The sequence below is a fragment of the Arachis ipaensis genome, chromosome B06 (assembly GCF_000816755.2).
Source record: "Arachis ipaensis cultivar K30076 chromosome B06, Araip1.1, whole genome shotgun sequence".
NCBI lineage: Eukaryota > Viridiplantae > Streptophyta > Magnoliopsida > Fabales > Fabaceae > Arachis > Arachis ipaensis.
This window is the reverse complement of record NC_029790.2, coordinates 47,415,355-47,442,178: the sequence shown is the minus strand read 5'-3', so window position 1 is coordinate 47,442,178 and position 26,824 is coordinate 47,415,355.

Here is a 26,824-nt window from a genome sequence, read left to right as displayed (position 1 = left end):
AGAGTATGGAGACAGAACGTTGGGGAGGAGGGGGTGAAAGTGACGCTGGGGCTAGGGTTTTCGCGTCAGGGGTTTTAAGTAATTTCAAATCCACACGAACGCGTGGATCACGCGACAGCGTGGATGAGGCGAAAGTGCAACAACGCGAAGGCGTCATTGATGCGAACGCGTGAGTAGGGATGGGTGAAGATGACGAGCACGCGTGAAGCATGTGAGCGCGTCGACAAGAATTGTGCTAAACGCATGAGTTCAGTGCTGTTTGGGCACAACTCTCTGTTTGGTTTGAGGGGACATATAATTTTAAGCGATGCGTGTGCGTCGCCCACGCTCACGCGTGATGTGCCAAAATGTAAGTGACAAGGACGCGTCATCGACGTGAACTCGTGGGCTAATTTGTGCCTCTCGTATGCCATCCTCACGATTCTAGCCCAACTTTCTAGGCGTTGGATTGTGACACCGATTTGAAATCGACGCCCACGAGTGGCCTGCGCGCACGCATGGTAAGGCATTTTTTTTAAATCTAGACATGCAGAATGCAAAATGCAGATGCTGATGCTATGCATGAACTCTAAGAAAAATAGAATAATAATAATAAAAATAAGAGTGAAGCAAAACAAAATAAAATGAAGACTAAGGAAGAACGATCATACCATGGTGGGTTGTCTCCCACCTAGAACTCTTAGTTAAAGTCCTTAAGTTGGACATTTAGTGAGCTTCTTATTTTGGTGGCTTATGTTTGAACTCATCTAGAAATCTCCACCAACGTTTGCAATTCCAATAGCCTCCAGGGTCCCAAACTAGGCACGTAAAGCCTTTGAGAAAGTTAAAGCATGTGATCAGGGTCCAGGGATATTGATTATCAGAATGAATTCCAAGATCCCAAACCTTGCTTTTGTACCCGTTTTTGTCTTGATCTACATTTTTGTAGCCGGGTAGTATGGATTTTGAACTCTCACTAAGATGACCAAACATCTTCTAAGACCCATTCAATCGAACTCTATACCAATCCTTGCACGTCAAATTGAAGCGTAGAACCTTATTGAATCTTGCATACCAACTCTGATTACGAACCATTTCCCTCTTACTCTTAAAGCCACAAAGAGCTCTAAGTTGGCTATCTGTTTCAAGCAGACCATATTCAAGTGGAAAGGTGAAGATAAAGCCTAAGGATTTTGCCCACTTGAAGGTTGTATTGGGTGGTAATGGCCTTGGGATAGGTGTTTCCAGTGGTCGTGCAAGCTCTACTCCCTTGTGTTCTTCTGTGAATTCTTCCACTTCTTTGCAAACCTCTTCAACTGCAACCATGTCTTGATCAAAGTCTTCGAATTCTTCCCCATCACTCAAGTCATAAGTTGGAGGTTGAGAAAAGTCTACCTCCATATCATCTTCATATTCACTTGGGGAAGATTCTTCAAGCTCAAAGATTTCAATTGCGGATGTAAGTTTTTCACTAGGAGAGCTTGATTCATGATCATCATTACCAAGAAAACTGGCTTCTTGATCTGTTCCGTCCGGTTCTTCATAAGATACATGCCTAGGGGGTTATGCACTATCCTCCTTAGCATCAATTGAAAATTGCTTGGCGGAATTCTCTACAATTCTTGACTCCCATGAAGGTTCAACATCTCCTAAGTCTTCAACTAATTCTTCTTCTTCGATAATTTCGGCTTCCTTCACTTGCTCCAGCACAAAGTTATGCTCCTTACTATCCACCGGAGCTTATAGCATCTCCTTCATGCTACGTTCTTCATTAGATTCTCCACATGAAGCCATGGTAGTTCCTTCAGTGTCCGAACGTCGGGAAGCTAATTGATTTATCGCTTGCTCCAGTTGGTAAAGGGTTGCATGAAATTTATCCACTGTTTCCTTGAGACGCTCTTGTAATTCTTGGGTCAATGGACATGGACATGGTGTAGATGGAAGTGGTGGTTCTCGGGAGTGGTCGGATTGGACTTGGGGTGGATAAGGGTTAGGGTAATATGGAGGTGAATGGTGGTAGGTGGCTTGTGAGTATGTTGGTCCAAAACTATGTTGAGGAGGTGGTTCATAGGCATATGATGGGGCTTGTTGGTAACTACAAGGGGGTCCACGATATCTATCATCTTGGTACGTACCTCGGAATAGCTCTTGACCATAGTAATTTGGTGGGTGTTGGTTGTCACGAAGGGGTCCACCATAACTATTGTCTTGGCATGCATTGTGGTATGGTCGTTGTCCATGGTACCTTGGAAAGTGTTGCTGCCGAAAGGGTTGATCAGATCCTTGTGGCTCCTTCCATCTTTGATTGTTTCGACCTTGATGCATGTTCCTGTTATAGCTTCCATTCCTTACAACAACATTGGAACCAAACTTAAAGCCAGAGGGGTGAGAACTCATAGTAGCTAATAAGAATTAAAAACAAAAACAAAAACAAATAAACAAGCAAAAAGCAAATATTTACAATAACCAATAATAAGGCACACAATTGCAAGTCCCCAGCAACGGCGCCATTTTTTGACGATTAGATTCTTGCTAGTAAAGAAATTCACAAATAAATTCCCATTGTAAGTATAGTTTCTAAACCAACAGAGAATCCTTTCGTACAAAAGTTTGGTTGTCACAAGTAACAAAACCCAATAAAATTTATAACCGAAGTATTTAAACCTCAGGTCGTCTCTCAAGGAATTGCAGGGAAGTATGATTTATTATTGGTTATGGAAAATTATTGTTTGGGTTTTTGAAATAAGGAACAAGTAATTTAAATGGCAAGAAAAATAAATTAAAAATTAGAAAAACTCTTGGCAAGGTATGAGAACTGGAAATTCCATCCTAGTTATCCTTATCAGGTGTGATAAGAATTGTTTATTGCTCCCACTTAGTTAACCCTTACTAAATAAAGGAAAGTCAAGTGGACTAATCAACTTGATTCCTCAAGTCCTAGTCAACTCTTATGGAAAGACTAGCTTTAGAGGGATCCAAATCAATCAGCAAATTCCAATTTTTAATCAACAGCTGAGTTTGATAACTCAAGTGTCACCAATTACTCAACCAAAGCCAAAAGGGGAAAAATCCAAATTATTTATATCACAAATAGAAAAAAACAATCATAAATCTGAAATACCTCAAATTGCATTAAATAGAGAAAATCAATCCTAACATGGAGTTCATAAATCAAATTGGGAAAATAAATAAACTAAAGTCATAGCATAAATAGAAGTAGAAGAGAACATAAATTAAAGAAACATTGAACCTGGAATGAAGAAATAACCATAAACTAAGAGATTTCATAATCCTAAAACCTAAGAGAGAGGAGAGAGCCTCTTGATAAACCCCGATTTTGTGATTTATCTTGTGCTTATTTTAGGGGATTATACCACCTTTTCCCACATTTATTCAATGAAATAGCATGGTTTTGTAATTCTCCTTTGAATTGTGCTTAAGTACAAAACCATGCTTTTTAGGCCCTTAAATTAGTGATTTTGATTCACTTAAATTCCATTCGATGCCTTGATGTGTTTGTTGAGTGATTTCAGGTTCATAAGGCAAGTATTGGATGGAAGAAATGAGGAGAAAAGCATATAAAGAGGAGAATGCATGAAGAAACAAAGATTGGGATTGCATCAATGGGCGCACACGCGTACAAGGCGCGAACGCACAGAAGTGGTTTCGCATAGAGACACGCACGCGTACATGACGCGTCCGCGCGGATGAAGAATTTGCCAATCAACGCGCACACGCACATGGCGCGTACGCGCCGATACTCTCACGTGACCCACTTAAAGGCAAAATCCTGGGGGCGATTTCTGAGCTGCCCAGGCCCAAATCCAACTTGTTTCTGAGTGTATTTCATGCAGAATTGAAGTCTAAGCAAAGGGGGAGCAATTAGTTAGTCAACATGAGCCTTTAGTTAGTTTTCTAGAGAGAGAAGCTCCCTCTTCTCTCTAGAATTTGGTTAGGATTAGGTTAATTTGTCATAGATCCATGTTTAATTCCTTACTTTCATTTTGTTTCTTCTACAATTTCTCATGTCCACATCTTAATTTTCTTAGTTGTAATGTTAATTTCTCATTTTGCTGTCTTTTCTGATGATGAACTCATGTTGGATCTGGTTTACATTTAATGCAATTTGATGTTGATGTTTCCTTTATTGATGATTGAGTTGTGAATTTACTTTTCTTGCAATTGGTAGTTGTTAGATTTTATCATTCTTGCATATTTACCATACTTCCCTTTAGTACCCACCAAGTGTTTGACAAAATGCTTGGTTGGATCTTCGAGTAGACTTTGAGCATTTTTGGCTTGGAAGGAGTAATTAGGCAATCTTGAGTCATGAAAACCCAACCTATGTTGGTGATTTAGAATTGTTAGTTAATATCATTTTCAATGACTCTAATCTTTTGCTAATTCAATTAGGGAGTTGATTAGGAATTTTGATTTGAGATTAACTAGTTTGGTTTGACTTTCTCTCATGGAAGATAACTTACACCTTCTTCCAATGTTGGAGATGACGAAATAAGATAAATTCTTGTTAATTATTATCATTAGTGACTAAGATGGAAAGCCTATGACCTCGACTCTTGCCATGAATGTCTCTCTGTATTACTTGCTTTCTTAATTTATGCTCGATTTACTTTTCTTGCTCCTCTTATAAATCAAAACCCCCTTTGCCCCTTTATAGCCAATAATTGACCACTTCATTGTAATCCTAAGGAGACGACCCTGATGCACGGAAACTTGTCTTTCAACAAATTTCCATTCGGCAAGTATACCGAATTGTCGTCAAGTAAAAACTCACAATAGAGTGAGGTCGAATCCCACAGGGATTGATTGGTCAAGCAACTTTAATTAGAGGAATGTTCTAGTTGAGCTAAGCAGAAATTGAGTTAAGGAGTTGCAGAAAATTAAATGGCAGGAAAGTAAATAATAGAGAATGTAAATGCTGGAAATAAATGGCAGAATGTAAATGGCATAAAGTAAATTGCAGAATCTTAAATGGGGATTTGGGGAAGATGAGCAGAAAAGTAAATGACAGAAAATAAAGAGAATGGGTAAGATCAGAAATGGGGGATTCATTGGGCTTAGGAGATGTTGTATTCTTTGGATCAAGTTCATTCTCATCTCTTCCTCAATCAATGCATTCATTGATCTCCTTGGCAATCTTAAGTGATTGGATTCCAATTCCTTGGCAACCCAATCTCTCTAAGCTTGAACAATTGCCCAATTCCTTAATTTAATTGCTCATGGGAAGAGATGAAGTTTGGTCACTGATTATACCACATGCATTCCCAAATCAAAGTGTTGGTAGGATTATATGTCACTATATCCATCCAAACCCTAATTTGGTCTAGCATGAGAAAGCATTTCTAGCATGATCTCCTCATTCCTCTTACAAGATAGCTAACCAATTGGATGAAGAACGAAAGCTTTCTAGTAAAATAAAGAGAAAAGAAAGAGGAAGAATAATGAAAACTATTATTGATCCATCAAATTACAACAGAGCTCCCTAACCCAATGAAAAGGGGTTTAGTTGTTCATAGCTCTGGAAATAGAAGATGATAAAGAAGAATGCATTCTCAAAATTAAACTAGAAGTTACAGAGAAAGTAAAATATACAAGGTATAGTTCTCCAGTATCCAGCCTTCTATTTAATTCAAAACTATCCATATATATACTACTCTTCAGATCTTCTAGTTAGCTCTTCAAGTCTTGGATATGGGCCCTTGATCTTTAGTTGAAGCAGTTACAGTCTGTAGTGGGCTCAGCTTTGCTTGCAAAGAAAGTGTAAGTTAGGCATGATGGGAAGTTAGTTAGGACATTAGTGGCGTTAACGTTAAGTGTAAACTTTGGTTCGAGAGCGTTAGTGACGATAACTTTGTCACTAACGTTCCAAACTAAGTGATCCACGTTAACTTCAATGTTAGTGGTACTAATGTAACCACTAACGTAGCCTCTTAGCCCTTCCCAAGCGTTATTGGCACTCACTTTTACCAATAACGTTGCTCTTTGTCCCTCTCTTCCACGTTAATGGTCCACGTTAGTGTAACTAACGTGGCCCTTAACGTGGGCATGCCAAGGCTTCGAGAGCATTAGTGACACTCACCTTTGTCACTAACGCTTCAAAGTTCCCCCTTTTCCCACGTTAGTACCTCACATTAATGGCATTAACGTGACCACTAACGTGGGTATGCTTGCCATCTCCAACATTAGTGACAAAGGTTAGTGTCACTAATGTTGGCACATCATTCTTTTGCTCCACGTTACCCTTCACGTTAGTGGTCTTAACGTGACCACTAACGTGGGCAATCTTGGCCTGATCCAACGTTAGTGACAAAGGTGAGTGTCACTAACGTTGGCGATCTCTTCTCACTCCACGTTAGAGTTCACGTTAATTAGATTAACGTGACTCTTAACATGGCTATGTGTGGCCTTTTGGAACGTTAGTGGTGTTCACTTTTACCACTAACATTGGAGCTCCCCCTTCCTTCCACGTTAGTTCCCACGTTAGTGTAACTAACGTGGGTTATGATGGCTTTCGAAGGCGTTATTGGTGGTAACTTTACCACTAACATTGCAAGCTCACTCCCATTCCACGTTAGTGGTCACGTTAGTGAAGCTAACGTGGCTGCTAACGTGGCTTTTCTTTGCTTCCTTTGTCCTGAAATCAAACAAACAAGGTGCATCAAAGCTTTGTTTTAAGTCATGAGATCATGCATCATCCATATTGTCATTTATTTCATGCATAATTCTCATGAAATCTTGTAAAATTCACAATGTTTGCTTGAATCAAGATGTAAGTGTATATTCACCCAAAACTTGCTTATTTACTAAGAAAATGCATGAAATTATCCTAAAAGAGTAAAGAAAAAGGTCAGTGAAACTGACCAAAATGCCCTGGCATCACAACACCAAACTTAAAGCTTGCTTGTCCCTAAGCAAGTACTAAAACATAAGAATGATGAATAAAAGAACAAGAGACACAAGTTCTTATTATAGAAGTTAAGCTCTTAGTTTCTGGGGTTTTATGCATAGCAACTTAGATTCATTCCTTTACTGGTTTTCAGGTCCCTATCATGTTCTTGAACATTTGCTTGATTGCATCCTATGAGATATTTATTCCTTGATCTTCCCTTTCTTTTCAGGGTTTATTGCATTCTTAGGCTAAGTGCTTTGTGACGGGGCGACTCTTTAAAATAAGCTTTCAGCCAACACTCCCGAAACAGTTGGTTCAAGGTGCTAGGTGTTGAAACAACCCTAAGGACTTACTCCCTCAAGTCTCTCTCCCCCATACATGCTCACCATAGGCATATGGTTTGTTATTTTCTTTCCTTGAGGCCTTGGTGTCCAGTACCTCTTTGGGTTGCTAAATGTTCTGTAGCAAGGTTGCTCTTGATAGTGGATTTTCAGTTGATAATCCTGGGTTAGTTAACCCAAGTTACCAAGTGATGAAGCACTCCCGAGAACTTATTCATCCAAGCAGATCCTTAGCACAGGAACACCACAGACACATCCCTCAAGATTTAAACCCCTGGTGCCTAGCCTTATTTCTTATTCTTTTTCTTTCTTTTTCCAACTCTCACTGTTCTTTTTCTTTTTCTTATTAGGACCTTGTTATTTAACTAGTCTCATAGAATGTGCTTCAAGCATAGGATTCAGAACATCTAGTTGCCTGTGTACCTTGTTGGTGAACCAACTTAGCTAACCAATTACCACACCACAAACATTGAGAACTTACTCCACAAGATGAACTCCACTCTGGTTTTTCATAATATTTTCTTTATTTAACTTAAAGGACAAGCATACATTTAAGCAGGATGAAAATGACAACAGGAAACTTAGACTAGCACACATGGACTCAAGCAATGAAATCTTAAAGGCAGAATTGAAATCTTTTGTGATGATGAACTCATGTTGGATCTGGTTTACATTTAATGCAATTTGATGTTGATGTTTCCTTTATTGATGATTGAGTTGTGAATTTACTTTTCTTGCAATTAGTAGTTGTTAGATTTTATCATTCTTGCATATTTACCATGTGATGAGCGGATAATTTATACGCTTTTTTGGCATTGTTTTTAGAATGTTTTTAGTATATTTTAATTAGTTTTTATTATATTTTTATTAATTTTTATTTAAAATTCACTTTTCTGGACTTTACTATGATTTTGCGTGTTTTTCTGTGATTTCAGGTACTTTCTGGCTGAAATTGAGGGACCTGAGCAAAAATCTGATTCAGAGGCTGAAAAAGGACTGCAGATGCTGTTGGATTCTGACCTCCTTGCACTCGAAGTGGATTTTCTGGAGCTATAGAAGCCTAATTGGCACGCTCTCAATTGAGTTGGAAAGCAGACATCAGGGGTGAGATCCGAAAAGTCTAAACCTTGTCTGTGGTATTCTGAGTAAGATCTGGGAAGGGATGACTGTGACGAGCTTCAAACTCGTGAGTGTTGGGCGTAGTGACAGACACAAAAGGATCAATGGATCCTATTCCGACATGATCGAGAACCGACAGATGATTAGCCGTGCGGTGACAGCGCATTTGGAACATTTTCACTGAGAGGGCGGGAAGTAGCCATTGACAACGGTGATGCCCAACATAAAGCTTACCATGGAAGGAGCCTTGCGTGCATGAAGAAGAAGACAGTAGAAAAGCAGAGATTCAGAAGACAAAGCATCTCCAAAACCTCAACCTATTCTCCATTACTGCATAACAAGTATTTATTTCATGTTCTTCTACTTTTTACAATTAAACCTGAGAATTATTGATATCCTGACTAAGAGTTAGAAGATAACCATAGCTTGCTTCAAGCCGACAATCTCCGTGGGATCAACCCATACTCACGTAAGGTATTACTTGGACGACCCAGTGTACTTGCTGGTTAGTTGTGCGGAATTGCAAAAGTGTGATTGTGATTTCATGCACCAAGTTTTTGGCGTCGTTGCCGGGGATTGTTCGAGTTTGGACAACTGACGGCTTATCTTGTTTCTTAGATTAGGAATATTTTACTTTTGTTGGTTTAGAGTCTTTTATTTGAGTTTATTTTCATATTTTAAGTTTGGTGTCAATTGCATGCTTTTACTTTCTTTTAATTTTTTGAATTTTCATACTCTTAGTTGTTTCTTGATCTTCAAAAATTCTAAGTTTGGTGTCTTCTTTGTATTTTCCTTTAATTTTTTGAAAATTTGTGTTTGATTTTCTAAAAATTTTAAGTTTGGTGTGTTTTTGTGCTTTTATTTACTTAAAAATTTTTCAAAAATTTGTTCTTGGTGTTCATCTTGATCTTCAAAGTGTTCTTGGTGTTCATCTTGACATTCAAAGTTTTCTTGTTTGTTCTCTTTGTTTTGATCTAAAATTTCTAAGTTTAGTGTCGTTTTGTTGTTTTTCTCTTTCCTCATTAAAATTTAAAAATCAAAAAAATATATTTTCCTTATTTTACTCATAATTTTTGAAATTTAACATTAAAGTAGTCAAAGATTTTCAAAATCATATCTCTTCTTTTTAATCAAGTCAGAATTCTAATTTCAAAAATTGATCTTTTCAAATCTCTTTCAAAAAAAAATCAAATCTTTTTAATTTCTTCAATCATATCTTCTCAATCATATCTTTTCCAAAATAATCCTCAATCATATCTTTTTGATTGCTAATCTCAAAATCTTTTTAATTAATTAATTAATTTAGTCTTCAATTTGCTTTTATTTCAATTTCTTCTAATTTTCGAATTTATATTCAATTTTTCAATTATTTTATTTTATTTTATTTTATTTTATCTTATTCTAATTTCGGTTACCTTAAAAAAATTATAATTTATTTGCAATTCATATCAATTCCCTTTTCTCTGTCATGGACATAAGTGGAAATGAACAGTCTAGAAGGACTCTAGGGTCATAGGAAGAACCTACTGAGTTTCTGGCACAGTTCTTACAAATTGCTGACACAGTACGTGATAAAGAAGTGGATCAGGATGTCTACAGATTATTACTGTTTCTATTTACTGTAAAAGATCAAGCTAAAAGGTGGTTAAATAACCAACCCACAGCAAGCATAAAAACATGGAGACAGTTATCAGACAAATTCCAGAATCAATTTTATCCTCTAAAAAGGATGACACAGCTAAGGCTAGACATCCAAGGCTTTAAATAAGAGGATCATAAATCCTTTATAATGCTTGGGAGAGGTATAGAGGGATGCTAAGGAAATGCCCCTCTGAAATGTTTTCTGAGTGGGTACAGCTAGACATCTTCTACTATGGGCTTACAGAAAGAGCTCAAATATCTCTAGACCACTCAGCTGGTGGATCTATACACATGAGAAAGACAATTGAAGAGGCTCAAGAACTCATAGATACAGTTACTAGAAATCAACATCTGTACTCAAGCAATGAGCCATTCAAAGAAAAAGAAGCTATGGTAGCAACTACTGATCTTAATCCTCAAGAACAGATTGTTGAACTAAATCAGCAATTACTTCTAATGACAAAACAATTAGCAGAATTCAAGGAGATGCTCCAAGACACTAAAAATGCTAACAAGAATATAGAAGCACAATTAAATCAGACAAGACAGCAGCTATCTAATCAGATAATAGAGGAATGCCAAGCTGTTCAACTAAGGAGCGGGAAGACATTGAATAATTTAGTTCAAAGTAGCAAAAAGTCAAGAAAGGAACAAATGACAGAGGATGATCAAACCACTGCCCAAAATCCCTCTGAGGACAGCAAGAGCCCAGAGAGGAATAATTCTGGCGTTCAAACGCCAGAAAAGGGAGAAAAGTTGGTGTTAAATGCCCATTCCTTGCCCAGTTCTGGCGTTCAAATGCCAGAAAGGGAGAAAAACTGGCGTTAAATGCCCATCCTGCACCCAATCCTGGCGTTCAAACGCCAATGAGGGATCAGACACCTGCAAGTGCTGATAGTAACCCCTCTAAGAAGGCTTCTCCAACCACTTCTATAGGGAATAAACCTGCAGCAACTAAGGTTGAAGAATATAAAGCCAAGATGCCTTATCCTCAGAAACTCCGCCAAGCGAAACAGGATAAACAATTTTCCCACTTTGCAGACTATCTCAAGACTCTTGAGATAAAGATCCCGTTTGCAGAGGCACTCGAGCAAATACCCTCTTATGCTAAGTTCATGAAAGAGATCTTAAGTCATAAGAAGGATTGGAGAGAAACTGAAAAAGTGTTTCTCACTGAAGAATACAGTGCAGTCATTCTGAAAAGCTTACAAGAAAAGCTTCAAGATCCAGGAAGCTTTATGATACCATGCACATTAGAGGGTGCTTGTACTAAGACAGCTCTATGTGACCTTGGAGCAAGTATCAACTTAATATCTACATCTACTATCAGAAAGCTTGGGTTGACTGAAGAAGTCAAACCAACCCGGATATGTCTTCAACTTGCTGATGGCTCCATTAAATATCCATCAGGCATAATTGAGGACATAATTATCAAGGTTGGGCCATTTGCCTTTCCCACTGACTTTGTAGTGCTGGAAATGGAGGAGCACAAGAGTGCAACTCTCATTCTAGAAATACCTTTCCTAGCAACTGGACGAACTCTTATTGATGTACAAAAAGGGGAAGTGACCCTGAGAGTCAATGAGGATGAGTTCAAGTTAAATGCTGTCAAAGCTATACAGCATCCAGACACATCAAATGACTGCATGAACACTTATATTATTGACTCTTTGGTGGAAGAGATCAATATGACTAAGAGTCTTAAATCAGAGCTAGAGGACATCTTTAAAGATGTTCAGCCTGATCTGGAGGAACCAGAGGAAATTAAAGAACCTCTAAAAATCCTTCAAGAAGAGGAGAAACCTCCTAAACCTGAGCTCAAACCACTACCACCATCCCTGAAATATGTATTTTTGGGAGAGGGTGACACTTTTCCAGTGATCATAAGCTCTGCTTTAAATCCACAAGAAGAGAAAGCACTAATACAAGTGCTACGGACACACAAGACAGCTCTTGGGTGGTCCATAAGTGATCTTAAGGGCATTAGCCCAACAAGATGCATGCACAAGATCCTATTGAAGGATGATGCTAAGCAAGTGGTTCAACCACAGAGGCGGCTAAATCTAGCCATGAAGGATGTGGTACAGAAAGAGGTCACTAAGTTACTAGAGGCTGAGATTATTTATCCTATTTCTGATAGCCCCTGGGTGAGCCCTGTCCAAGTTGTCCCCAAGAAAGGAGGCATGACAGTAGTTCATAATGAAAAGAATGAACTGGTTCCCACAATAACAGTTACAGGGTGGCGCATGTGTATTGACTACAGAAGGCTCAATACAGCCACCAGAAAGGATCATTTTCATTTACCATTCATAGACCAGATGCTAGAGAGACTAGCAGGCCATGAATACTACTGCTTTTTGGATGGCTATTCAGGCTACAACCAAATTGCAGTGGATCCTCAAGACCAAAATAAAACGGCATTCACATGTCCATCTGGAGTATTTGCTTATAGAAGAATGCCTTTTGGTCTGTGCAATGCACCTGCAACCTTTCAGAGGTGCATGCTCTCTATCTTCTCTGATATGGTAGAGAAGTTCTTGGAAGTCTTCATGGATGGCTTCTCAGTATTTGGAGACTTGATGCCAAGGCATCATAGGCTAGTTTCACTAGAACCGGTGCACTTGCCGGAAGGAATTTTGCCGATCGTGCAATTTCCTAAATCGTAGCATAACTAGTTTATGTGCATCAAGACTCATTCAGCTCCTGTCTTGATCATCTAGCACTTGTCCTGAAAAGGTGCCAAGAGACTAACCTGGTCTTAAACTGGGAAAAATGTCACTTTATGGTGATTGAAGGAATTGTCCTTGGGCACAAAATTTCAAGCAAGGGAATAGAGGTGGATCAAGCCAAGGTAGAGGTGATTGAAAAATTACCACCACCTACCAATGTTAAGGCAATCAGAAGCTTTCTAGGGCATGCAGGATTCTATAGGAGGTTCATAAAGGATTTTTCAAAAATTGCAAAACCTTTAAGCAACCTGCTAGCTGCTGACACGCCATTTGGGTTTGACACAGAGTGTCTGCAAGCGTTTGAAACCCTGAAAGCTAAGCTGGTCACAACACCAGTCATCTCTGCACCAGACTGGACATTACCATTCGAACTAATGTGTGATGCCAGTGACCATGCCATTGGTGCAGTGTTGGGACAAAGGCATAACAAGCTTCTGCACGTCATTTACTATGCCAGTCGTGTTCTAAATGACGCACAGAAGAATTACACAACCATAGAAAAAGAGCTGCTAGTAGTGGTTTATGCCATTGACAAGTTTAGATCCTATTTAGTAGGATCAAAAGTAATTGTGTACACTGACCATGCTGCTCTTAAATATTTACTCACAAAGCAGGATTCAAAATCCAGGCTCATAAGATGGGTGTTGCTTCTGCAAGAGTTTGATATAGAAATGAGAGACAAAAAAGGGACAGAGAACCAGGTAGCTGATCACTTGCCCTGGATAGAACCAGTAGCTGGGGCGTCCCTCCCTTCTACTGAGATCTCTGAGACCTTTCCAGATGAGCAACTCTTTGCCATTCAAGAAGCACCATGGTTTACAGACATTGCAAATTATAAAGCTGTGAGGTTCATACCCCAGGAGTACAGCAGGGTGCAAAAGAAAAAACTAATTTCTGATGCAAAGTACTACTTGTGGGATGAACCATATCTCTTTAAGAGATGTGCAGACGGAATGATCCGCAGATGCATCCCTAGAGAGGAGGCACAGAAGATCCTGTGGCATTGCCATGGATCACAGTATGGAGGACATTTCGGAAGTGAGCGCACAGCCACTAAAGTCCTCCAATGTGGCTTCTACTGACCTACTCTCTATAGAGATGCCCGAGAGTTTGTGCGTAATTGTGACAGTTGCCAAAGAGCTGGCAACTTACCTCATGGTTACGCCATGCCTCAACAAGGGATCTTAAAGATTGAGTTGTTTGATGTATGGGGTATTGACTTCATGGGTCCTTTCCCACCATCATACTCAAACACTTACATTCTGGTAGCAGTAGACTACGTATCTAAATGGGTGGAGGCAATTGCCATACCCACTAATGATAACAAGACTGTGTTGAAGTTCCTTCAGAAACATATTTTCAGCAAATTTGGTGTTCCTAGAGTACTAATCAGTGATGGGGGCACCCATTTCTGCAATAAACAGCTTTACTCTGCTATGGTCCGATATGGAATTAGCCACAAAGTAGCAACTCTGTATCATCCACAGACAAACGGGTAGGCTGAAGTCTCTAATAGAGAGCTAAAAAGAATCCTGGAACGGACTGTAATTGCCTGTAGAAAGGATTGGGCAAAAAGCTTGGATGATGCTTTGTGGGCATACAGAATAGCATTCAAGACTCCTATAGGAACCTCTCTATACCAGCTTGTGTATGGCAAGGCCTGTCATTTGCTCGTGGAACTGGAACATAGAGCCTACTGGGCAACCAGATTCCTAAACCTGGATGCTAAGTTAGCTGGTGAGAAAAGATTGCTCCAGCTAAATGAGCTAGTGGAGTTCAGACTCAATGCTTTTGAAAATGCAAAAATTTACAAGGAAAAAGCAAAAAAGTGGCATGACAAGAAATTGTCATCCAGAGTCTTTGAGCCAGGACAAAAAGTTCAGCTGTTCAACTCTAGGCTCAGATTATTCCCTGCGAAATTAAAATCCCAGTGGAAGGGACCATATATGATTACAGGAGTGTCACCATATGGATTTGTTGAGCTTCAAAATATTGATTCTGACAAAAAGTTCATTGTTAATGGACAGAGAATCAAATATTATCTTGAAAGCAATTTTGAGCAAGAATGCTCAAAACTGAGGCTTGAATGAAGCTCAGTAAAGGTCCAGCTAAAGACAATAAAGAAGCGCTTGCTGGGAGCCAACCCAGCCATTAGCAGGTTATTTGTTTTAAATAATACTTGTAGAAATTTGATATACATTTTCTTCAAAGGTTAATCATCAAAATTGAAGGAATTCACAGAGTTACAGAAGGATTCAGTGCAAAATGCAGAGAAAAGGAGCTTACTGACAAGAAAATGCCAGTAAAGGGCATTTTGGGCGTTAAACGCCAAAATGGGTACCATTCTGGGCGTTTAACGCCACTAAAGGTACCATTTTGGGCGTTAAATGCCAGAATTGGTACCATTCTGGGCGTTTAATGCCAGAATTGCAACATCCTGGGCATTCAGCAAAATGCCCAGTGATAAAGGGGTTTCTGGCGTTTAACGCCAACCAGGGTACCTGGCTGGGCGTTAAACGCCCATAATGGCCAACAATTGGGCGTTAAATGCCAGAACGGATACCGTTCTGGGCGTTTAATGCCAGAAAGGCAGGGGGAGGAGATTTTGTTTCCAAATTCAAATTTTTTTCAAATTTTCATGTTTTAACTCATAATTTTCTGCATAAACATGTTTCTAACTTTCATTATTCACAAGTCTTCTTTCAAATCCTTCCTAAGTCTTCTTCAAAAACTAAAGTATCTTTTCAATTTCTTTTCAAATCTTTTCAAACCCATCATATCATCTGTTATTTCTTAGATACATAACCAAATTATCAGATTTAACCTCTTTATATCTTTTTCAATTGAAAATCTCATCTTTTTCATATCATGATTTTATTTTCTTCCACTAATCATATCTCTATGGCATATCTCTTTCAATATTTTTTAAATCCCTCCCCTCCTCTTATAAATACACATTCGGCCATCCCCTCCTCTCCACCATTCGAATTTGCCTCTTCTCATCTCTCTCCCCTTTCCTTTCTTTTGCTTGAGGGCAAGCAAAACTCTAAGTTTGGTGTGTTTTTCCGTGATCACTGAGCTAAGACTCATCAAGATCATGGAACCTAAGGGAAAACGAACCAAATCAAGAGGCAAAAAAGAGAATACTCCAAAGGGTCTTTGGATTTAAGAGAGGTTCCTAACCAAAGAACATGCAGACCATTACCACAAAATAATGGGTCTGAGGTCAGTGATCCCAGAAGTTAAATTCAATCTGAAAGAAGATGAACATCCGAAGATCTAAGAGCAAATTCAAAACAGAGGATGGGAAATTCTAGCTAATCCTGAAACAAAGGTTGGAAGAAACATGGTTCAGGAATTCTACTCAAATTTGTGGCTAACAAATAAGTAGAGAATAACTGGAACCGCCTTTCATACCTACCGAACCATGGTCAGAGGGAGGCTTATTTACTTCTATCTGGACAAAATAAGAGAGGTCTTCAAATTGCCTCAACTACAAGATGATCTAGATTCCTTTAATAGGAGAAAGGTGAGAGTAGATAAGGGGTTGGATCAAGTTCTAGAGGACATATGCCTCCCTGAAACTAAGTGGATAACCAATTCAAAAGGCGTCCCAAACCAACTCAAGAGGGGAGATCTCAAACCAGTTGTAAGAGGCTGGTTGGACTTCATTGGGCGTTCTATATTGCCCAATAGCAACCACTCTGAGGTCACTATCAAAAGAGCGGTAATGATTCATTGTATTATGCTTGGAAAGGAAGTGCAGATTCATCATCTGATTTCTTGTGAGATTTACACAATTGCAAACAAGAACTCTACTGAAGCCAAACTGGCCTACCCAAGCTTAATTTTTCTGCTATGTAAAGATGCTGGGGTGAGGATAGGAGTAGATGAATTCATCCCAATCGAACACCCAATCACCAAGAAGTCAATGGAAGGACAAGTGCAAGACAACTCCATAAAAAGGAGGGCGCAGGAGTTCCTCCCAGAAATTCCTAAAATTGACTACTGGACCCGTCTAGAAGCATCTGTTACCAAGCTGTAAGAAGCTATGGAACAACTTAAGGAAGAACAGTAGAATCAAAACTGCATGCTCTGCAAACTGCTGAAGGAACAGGAGAAGCAGGGGCGTGAGCTACAGGAGCTGAAGCACCAGAAGCTCTTCCTTGAAGGACCAAGCACCCCACAGATTAAGGGAGCATCCACTTCTCAAGATCAAGGTTGTTGAGTCTTAACTCTGTGATAACCTTTATTATTAAAAGTCTATTTTAAGAGTCATTTACTTTTCTATTTTTTTACTTTTCTGTCTTCTATTATTATTAGTTTGCTCTTATATTTATTTTTGAGTCTTATTGTCATTCCATGATTAATAAAATTTAAAGTTTATGTCTTAAAGCTATGAATGTCCTATGAATCCATCACCTTTCTTAAATAAAAAGTGTTTCTAATTGAAAAAGAAAAAGAAGTACATGAATTTCAAATTTTAAAATAGTTTAATTATTTTGATGTGGTGGCAATACTCTTGTTTTCTGAATGAATGCTTGAACAGTGCATATGTTTGAATTTGTTCTTTATGAATGTTAAAATTGTTGGATCTTGAAAGAATGATAGAAAAGGAGAAGTGTTATTGATAATCTGAAAAATCAAAAAATTGATTCTTGAAGCAAGAAAAAGCAGTGAAAAAAAAAGAAAAAGAAAGAAAAATCAAGCAGAAGAAGCCAATAGCCCTTTAAACCAAAAGGCAAGGGTAATAAAAAGGATCCAAGGCTTTGAGCATCAGTGGATAGGAGGGCCCTCAGGAATAAAATCCTGGCCTAAGCGGCTAAACCAAGCTGTCCCTAACCATGTGCTTGTGGCGTGAAGGTGTCAAGTGAAAACTGGAGACTGAGCGGTTAAAGTCGTGGTCCAAAGCAAAAAGAGTGTGCTTAAGAGCTCTGGACACCTCTAATTGGGGACTCTAGCAAAGCTGAGTCACAATCTGAAAAGGTTCACCCAGTTATGTGTCTGTGGCATTTATGTATCTGGTGGTAATATTGGAAAACAAAATGCTTAGGGTCACGGCCAAGACTCATAAAGTAGCTATTTTCAAGAATCAACATACTTAACTAGGAGAATCAATAACACTATCAGGATTCTGAGTTCCTATAGAAGCCAATCATTCTGAACTTCAAAGGATAAAGTGAGATGCCAAAACTGTTCATAAGCAAAAAGCTAAAAGCTCTGCTCATCTAATACTGATCTTCATAGATGTTTTTGAAATTCATTGTATATTCTCTTCTTTTTATCCTATTTGATTTTCAGTTCCTTGGGGACAAGGAACAATTTAAGTTTGGTGTTGAGATGAGCGGATAATTTATACGCTTTTTTGGCACTATTTTTAGTATGTTTTTAGTATATTTTAGTTAGTTTTTGTTATATTTTTGTTAGTTTTTATTTAAAATTCACTTTTCTGGACTTTACTATGAGTTTGCATATTTTTCTGTGATTTCAGGTATTTTCTGGCTGAAATTGAGGGACCTGAGCAAAAATCTGATTCAGAGGCTGAAAAAGGACTGCAGATGCTGTTGGATTCTGACCTCCCTGCACTCGAAGTGGATTTTATGGAGCTACAGAAGCCCAATTGGCACGCTCTTAATTGCGTTGGAAAGTAGACATCCTGGACTTTCCAGCAATATATAATAGTTCATACTTTGCCTAAGATTTGATGGCCCAAACTGGTGTTCCAAGTCAGCTTAAGAATTCTGGCGTTTAACGCCAGAACTGGCATAAAAGCTGGAGTTAAACGCCCAAACTGGCACAAAAGCTGACGTTTAACTCCAAGAAAAGTCTCTACACATGAAAGCTTCAATGCTCAGCCCAAGCACACAGCAAGTAGGCCCCAGAAGTGGATTTTTACACTAAACACACTAGCTTACTCATTTTCTGTAACCCTAGGTCACTAGTTTACTATAAAAACTACTTTTACTAATTCATCTTCTACCTCATGACATTTTACACATTTCATATTGTATTCTCTACGGCATGAGTCTCTAAACCCCATGGTTGGGGGTGAGGAGCTCTGCTATGTTTCGATGAATTAATGCAATTACTACTGTTTTCCATTCTATCATGCTTGCCTCTATTCTAAGATATTCATTCGCACTTCAACCTGATGAATGTGATGATCTGTAATACTCATCATCATTCTCACCTATGAACGCGTGCCTGACAACCACTTCCGTTCTACATGCTATCAAGCTTGAATGTGTATCTCTTGGGTTTCTAATCTAAGATTGGAACCTTCGTGGTATAGGCTAGAATTATTGGCAGTCATTCTTGAGATCCGAAAAGTCTAAACCTTGTCTGTGGTATTCTGAGTAAGATCTGGGAAGGGATGACTGTGACGAGCTTCAAACTCGCGAGTGTTGGGCGTAGTGACAGACGCAAAAGGATCAATGGATCCTATTCTGACATAATCGAGAACCGACAGATGATTAGCCGTGCGGTGACAGCGCATTTGGAACATTTTCACTGAGAGGGTGGGAAGTAGCCATTGACAACGGTGATGCCCAACATAAAGCTTACCATGGAAGGAGCCTTGCGTGCATGAAGAAGAAGACAGTAGGAAAGCCCAAAAATGTTCCAAAGTAGCCATTTGGAACATTTGGGCATCACCGTTGTCAATGGCTACTTCCCGTCCTCTCAGTGAAAATGTTCCAAATGCGCTATCACCGCACGGCTAATCATCTGTCGGTTCTCGATCATGTTGGAATAGGATCCATTGATCCTTTTGCATCTGTCACACGCCCAAAAATCGTGAGTTTGAAGCTCGTCACAGTCATCCCTTCCCAGATCCTACTCAAAATACCACAGACAAGGTTTAGACTTTCCGGATCTCAAGAATGACCGCCAATAATTCTAGCCTATACCACGAAGGTTCCGAATAGTACTTTGCAATAATTCATGAGGAACAGCAGAGCTCCACACCTTAATCTATGGTGTGTAGAAACTCCACCGTTGAAAATATATAAGAACAAGGTTCAGGCATGACCGTGAGGCCAGCCTCCCAAAACGTGATCAAGTGTATCAAAGTATCAAAATACAATAGCAAAAGGTCCTATTTATAGAGAACTAGTAACCTAGGGTTTACAGAAATAGGTAATTAATGCAGAAATCTTTTTTCGGGCCCACTTGGTGTGTGCTTGGGCTGACCATTGAAGCTTCCATGTGTAGAGACTTTTCTTGGAGTTAAACACCAGCTTTTGTGCCAGTTTGGGCGTTTAACTCCAGCTTTTATGCCAGTTCTGGCGTTTTGACGCCAGAATTTCTATGCTGACTTGGAACACCGGTTTGGGCCATCAAATCTTAGGCAAAGTATGGACTATTATATATTTCTGGAAAGCCCAGGATGTCTACTTTCCAACACAATTGAGAGCGCGCCAATTAGGCTTCTGTTGCTCCAAAAAATCCACTTCGAGTGCAGGGAGGTCAGAATCCAACAGCATCTGCAGTCCTTTTTCAGCCTCTGAATCAGATTTTTGCTCAGGTCCCTCAATTTCAGCCAGAAAATACTTGAAATCACAGAAAAATACACAAACTCATAGTAAAGTCTAGAAAAGTAAATTTTAAATAAAAACTAATAAAAATATAATAAAAACTAACTAAAATATATTAAAAACATACTAAAAACAATGTCAAAAAGCGTATAAATTATCCGCTCATCACCCCTTTATAGCCAATAATTGACCATTTCATTGTAATCCTAGGGAGACGACCCGGAGTCTAAATAATTCGGTTAATTCTTATTTGGGGTTTGTTCTTTGTGACAAAACCAATATCTTAATTTGATGTGAGAATTGTTTGTTGGTTTGGGGCTATACTTGCAACGTAAATATTTTGTGAAATTCCTTACCGACAACATTTCTTGTGTCACCTCTCTCTCTAGAAAGCTACGTCTAAAACCTAAAATTGTGTATCTTGAATGACTGATGAATCATTCCCTTGATTCCCTTTTTCTCCAGCCTCTATTCTGTGTTTCTGGGCTTGGATCCGGGCCTAAAAGGGGCCCAGAAATCGCTGAGGGCTAACATAAGAATTATTGTCGGTAAGGAATTCCACGAAATATTTACGTTGCAAGTATAGCTCCACACCAACAAACAATTCTCGCAATCAAATTAAATTTATGGTTGTCACAAAGAACAAACCCCAAATAAGAATTAACCGAAGTATTTAGACTCCGGGTCGTCTCACAAGGAAGTGCAATGAAGTGTATGCTTATTGGCTATGAAGGGGTAAGGGGGTTTTTTACTGATAAGAGGGGCACTAAAATAAATGACAAGAAAAGTAAATTAAGCAAGTAATTAAAGAGGACAAGTAAATAAGAGAAAGCAAATAATAAAGAGAGAGACATTCATGGCAAGAGTTGAGATCATAGGCTTTCTATCCTAGTCATGCATAGATTAATTTGCCTTATTTAGTCAACCCTAACAAACGGAAGAAGGTATCATGTCATCTTCACATAGGGGGAATGTCAAACAAGACTAATTAATCATGTCACAAATATAAACAAGAATTTATCTTATTACATCATCTCCAACATTGGAAGAAGGTATCATATTATCTTCCATGAGAGAAAGTCTAATAAGACTAGCTAATCTCAATCCAAAAGTCCCAATCAACTTACTTATTAAATTAGCAAAAGATTAGCGTCAATGAAAACAATATTAGCTAACAACTCTAGATCACCAACATAAGTTGGGTTTTCATGACTCAAGATCACCTAATTACTCTTTCCAAGCCAAGAATGCTCAAAATCTACTCTAACATCCTTCCAAGCATTTTGTCAAACACTTGGAAGGCATACATGAAAAGCATAGTAAAATGTGCAAGAATAGTAAAATCTACCAACTACAAATTGCAAGGAAACAAGATCAACAACTCAATTCAACAATAAAGAAACATCAAACATTAAATCGAATTAAAAGAAAATCGAATCCAACAAGAGCATCCATGAACATAAAAGAGAAATTAACATTACAAATCATGAGAATGAAAGAGTAGAAGTAAGAAATCATAAAAGAAACAAGATGAAAACATGTAATTAAACCTAGATCTAAGCTGGAAATTAACCTAACCTAATTCTAGAGAGAAGAGGGAGCTTCTCTCTCTAGAAACTAACCTACATGATGCTAATGCTACAAACAATTACTCCCCCTTTGCCCAAGCTTGAATCTTGCATGAAATAGCATTAGAAATGAGTTGGGCTGGGCCCAAAGTGCTTCAGAAATCGCTGGGGGCGATTTCACTTTAGTGGGCCACGGGCAGCATCGGCGCGCACGCGTACATGGCGCGTGTGCGCCCATGAACGCGAAGTAACATATAAGAAATTTTATATTATTTCGAAGCCCCAGATGTTAGCTTTCCAACACAACTAGAACCGCCTCATTTGGACTTTTATAGCTCAAGTTATGGTCGATTGAGTGCGAAGAGGTCGGACTTGACAGCTTTACGGTTCCTTCATTTCTTCATGAGTTCTCCCACTTTACATGCTTTTCACCTCACTTCTTCCATCCAATACTTGCCTTATGAACCTCAAATTACTCAACAAACATATCAAGGCATTGAATGGAATTAAAGTGAATTAAAATCACCAATTTTAGGGCCTAAAAATCATGTTTTTACACTTAAGCACAATTCAAGGGAGAATTACAAAACCATGCTATTTCATTGAATAAATGTGGTAAAAGGTGATAAAATCCCCCAAATTAAGCACAAGATAAACCACAAAATCGGAGTTTATCAAATCTCCCCACACTTTAACTAAGCATGTCCTCATGCTAAAATCAAGAAAGAAGCAAAGGGGTATCAACATTTATTCAATGCAAACTAACTAAATGCAATCTATCTATATGCAACCTATTTACATGAATGCAATGGCTCAGTCAAAATAAATCAATCTCCAAGAATATACATACAAGCACAAGTGCTGAGGCAATAGCAATCAAAGCAAACCACAATTGAATTGAATTATTGAAAGATTTTAGAAACTTGCAAGAAAAGATGTTCATTGGTGGAAACATGTAATTGAGCGATTGAACCCTCGCCGGATGTGTATCCGCTCTATGCACTCAAGTGTATGGGGTTGATTCACTCAATTCTCCCCTAATCATGCTTTCCAAGATTTGTTTTTCATCTAACAATCAACAATTATTTCATGCATGCATACAAATATCATGAGGACTTTCCCATAGGTTGTAATGGGGCTAGGGTCAAGGTAGGATGCATATGGTCAAGTGAACTTGAAATTCGAATCTTTGATTAACTTCAACTTCCCACCTAACCTATGACAACCTAAACAATTCTAAACAAACCTAGCTATCCATTCTTCACTTTTTCACACACTCATGCATTCTCTTTTTTTTTTCACAACTCATATGCATTTATTTTTATTGTACCTTGACTTTGGGGCATTTTTGTCCCTTTTTTATTACAATTCTTTTTCTTTCTTTTTCTATTTCTATTGTTATTTTTTTATTATTTTTTTCATTAATTTTTTTTTCAAACTGAAATATATACAAAAACATCATTGCATATGGTTTACACATGATTAATACATGAGTATGTACCCAATTCCCAAGATTCTCAAGATAAATACAAAAATACACTTTTATCTCTATCCAATGTTCCCAACTCTCCCAAAATCAAATGATAAACACTCTCACAAGCTGATGAGCGGATAATTTATACGCTTTTTGGCATTGTTTTTACATAGTTTTCACTATAATTTAGTTAGCTTTTAGTATATTTTTATTAGTTTTTAATTAAAATTCACATTTCTGGAATTTACTATGAGTTTGTGTATTTTTCTGTGATTTCAGGTATTTTCTGGATGAAATTGAGGGACTTGAGCAAAAATCAGATTCAGAGGTTGAAGAATGACTGCAGATGCTGTTGGATTCTGACCTCCCTACACTCAAAGTGAATATTCTGGAGCTACAGAACTCCAAATGGTGCGCTCTCAATTGCGTTGGAAAGTAGACATCAAGGAATTTTCAGCAATATATAATAGTCCATACTTTGCCCCAGTTTAGATGATGCAAACTGGCGTTTAACGCCAGTTCCATGCTGCATTCTGGAGTTAAACGCCAGAAACAGGTTGCAAAGTGGAGTTAAACGCCAGAAACAGGTTACAAACTGGCATTCAACTCCATGAGAAGCCTCCACACGTGTAAAGCTCAATGCTCAGCCCAAGCACACACCAAGTGGGCCCCAGAAGTAGATTTTTGCATCATTTACCTATTTCTGTAAACCCTAGTAACTAGTTTAGTATAAATAGGACTTTTTACTATTGTATTTACATCTTCAGATCTATCTTTGGATATCTTTGGACGTTTAGTTCTGAGATCATGGGGCTGGCCATTCGGCCATGCCTGGACCTAATCACTTATGTATTTTCCACGGTAGAATTTCTACACTCTATAGATTAAGATGTGGAACTCTGCTGTTCCTCATGAATTAATACAAAGTACTACTGTTTCTCTATTCAATTCAAGCTTATTCCTTCTCTAAGATATCCATTCGCACCCAAGAACATGAATATGATGATTATGTGACGCTCATCATCATTCTCACCCATGAACGCGTACCTGACAAACACTTCTGTTCTACATGCAAACAAGCTAGAATGAGTATCTCTTAGATATCTAATACAGAGGACTGAGTCCGAGATATTAGAATCTTCGTGGTATAAGTTAGAACCCATGGACGGCCATTCTTGAGATCTGGAAAGTCTAAACCTTGTCTGTGGTATTCCGAGTAGGATCTGGGAAGGGATGGCTGTGACGAGCTTTAAACTCGTGAGTGCTGGGCGTAGTGACAGACGCAAAAGGATAGTAAATTCTATTCCAGTATGATCGAGAACCGACAGATGATTAGCCATGCAGTGACAGCGCATTGGACCATTTTCACAGAGAGGATGGGATATAGTCATTGACAACGGTGATGCCCTACATAAAGCTTGCCATGGAAAGGAGTAGGAATGATTGGATGAAGACAGCAGGAAAGTAGAGGTTCAGAGAAACGAAAGCATCTTTATACGCTTATCTGAAATTCTCACCAATGAATTACAAAAGTATCTCTATCGTAGTTTATGTTTTATTTATCTTTTAATTATTAAAACTCTATAACCTTTTGAATCCGCCTGACAGAGATTTACAAGGTGACCTTAGCTTGCTTCAGGCCGACAATCTCCATGGGATCGACCCTTACTCACGTAAGGTTTATTACTTGGACGACCCAGTGCACCTACTGGTTAGTTGTGCGAAGTTGTGATAAAGAGTTGAGATTACAATTGTGCGTACCAAGTTGTTGGCGCCATTGATGATCACAATTTTTTGCACCATATTTTCGGCGCCGTTGCTGGGGATTGTTCGAGTTTGGACAACTGACGGTTCATCTTGTTGCTCAGATTAGGTAATTTTATTTTAATTTTAAGTCTTTATTTTTATTCTTTTTATTTTCGAAAACTTTTCAAAAAAAAAAACTATTTCTTCTTTTTCGTTTTTCCCAAAATAATTTTCGAAAAAACCAAAAAAATTAACAAAATCATAAAATCAAAAATAATTTGATGTTTCTTGTTTGATTCTAGAGTCAAGTTTTAAGTTTGGTGTAAATTGCATCTTTTTAATTTTCTAAAAAAAAAATTATTTTTCGAAAATTTCATGCATTGCATTCTTCATGATCTTCAAGTTGTTCTTGGCCAGTCTTCTTGTTTAATCTTCATATTTTCTTGTTTTGTGTCTTTTCTTGTTTTTCATATGCATTCTTGAACCATTAATGCCTAAAGAATAAAAATTTTTAAGTTGGTGTCTTGCATGTTTTCTTTTCTTGAAAACTTTTCAAAAATAAGTTCTTGGTGTTAATCTTAACATTCAAAGTGTTCTTGGTGTTCATCTTGACATTCATAGTGTTCTTGCATGCATCACATGTTTTGATCCAAAATTTTCATGCATTGAGTCTTTTTGATGTTTTTCTCTTTCATCGTTAAAAATTAAAAAAATCAAAAAAATATCTTTCCCTTATTCTATCATAAAATTTCAAAAATATGGGTTGACTTTTTCAAAAATTTTTCAAAATTAGTTGTTTCTTATGAGTCAAATCAAATTTTCATTTTAAAATCTCTATCTTTTTCAAATCTTTTTCAAAAAAAATCAAAATCTTTATCATTTTTATTTCATAATTTTCGAAAATTTAAAATTGATTTTCAAAAATCTTTTTTATTTCTATTTCATATTTTCAAATTTAATACTAACAATTAATGTGATTGATTCAAAAAAAATTTTAAGTTTGTTACTTGCCTATTAAGAAAGGTTCAATCTTTAAAATTTAAAATCATTTCTTTTTGTTTCTTGTTAGTCAAGTAATCAACTTTAATTTTCAAAATCAAATCTTTTTTAAATTTCTTTTTCAAATCATTTTCAAAATAAATTTCAATCACATCTTTTTCAAAATCAATCTCAAAATCTCTTCTAACCTCTTTTCTAACTTCCTATCTTTTCAAAATTGATTTTCAAATCTTTTTCAATTAATCTTATCTTTTTGTTTGATTCTTATATTTTTCAAAACTACCTAACTAATTTCCTCTCTTCAATTTTCGAAAATCTCCTCCCTCTTTTTCAAAATTCTTTTAATTACCTAATTGTTTTAATTTTAATTTAATTTGATTTCAATTTTTATTTTCGAAATTTAACTTTAAATTTTATTTTTATTTTAATTAATTTTCAAAATTTCGTTTCTCTCATCTCCTTCTATTTATTTATTCATCTACTAACACTTCTCTTCTACCCAAAATTTGAACCCCATCTTCATCTCTGTGTTCGAATTTTACCTATTCTCCTTCTTACATTCTTCTCTTCTTATACTTGCATAAGGAATCTCTATACTGTGACATAGAGGATTCCATATTTTCTTTTCTGTTTTCTTCTTTTTCATATGAGCAGGGACAAGGATAAAAACATTCTTGTTGAGGCTGATCCTGAACCTAAAAGGATTCTGAAGAGGAAGCTAAGGGAAGCTAAAGCACAACTCTCTGGAGAAAATCTGACAGAAATTTTCGAAAAGGAAGGAGA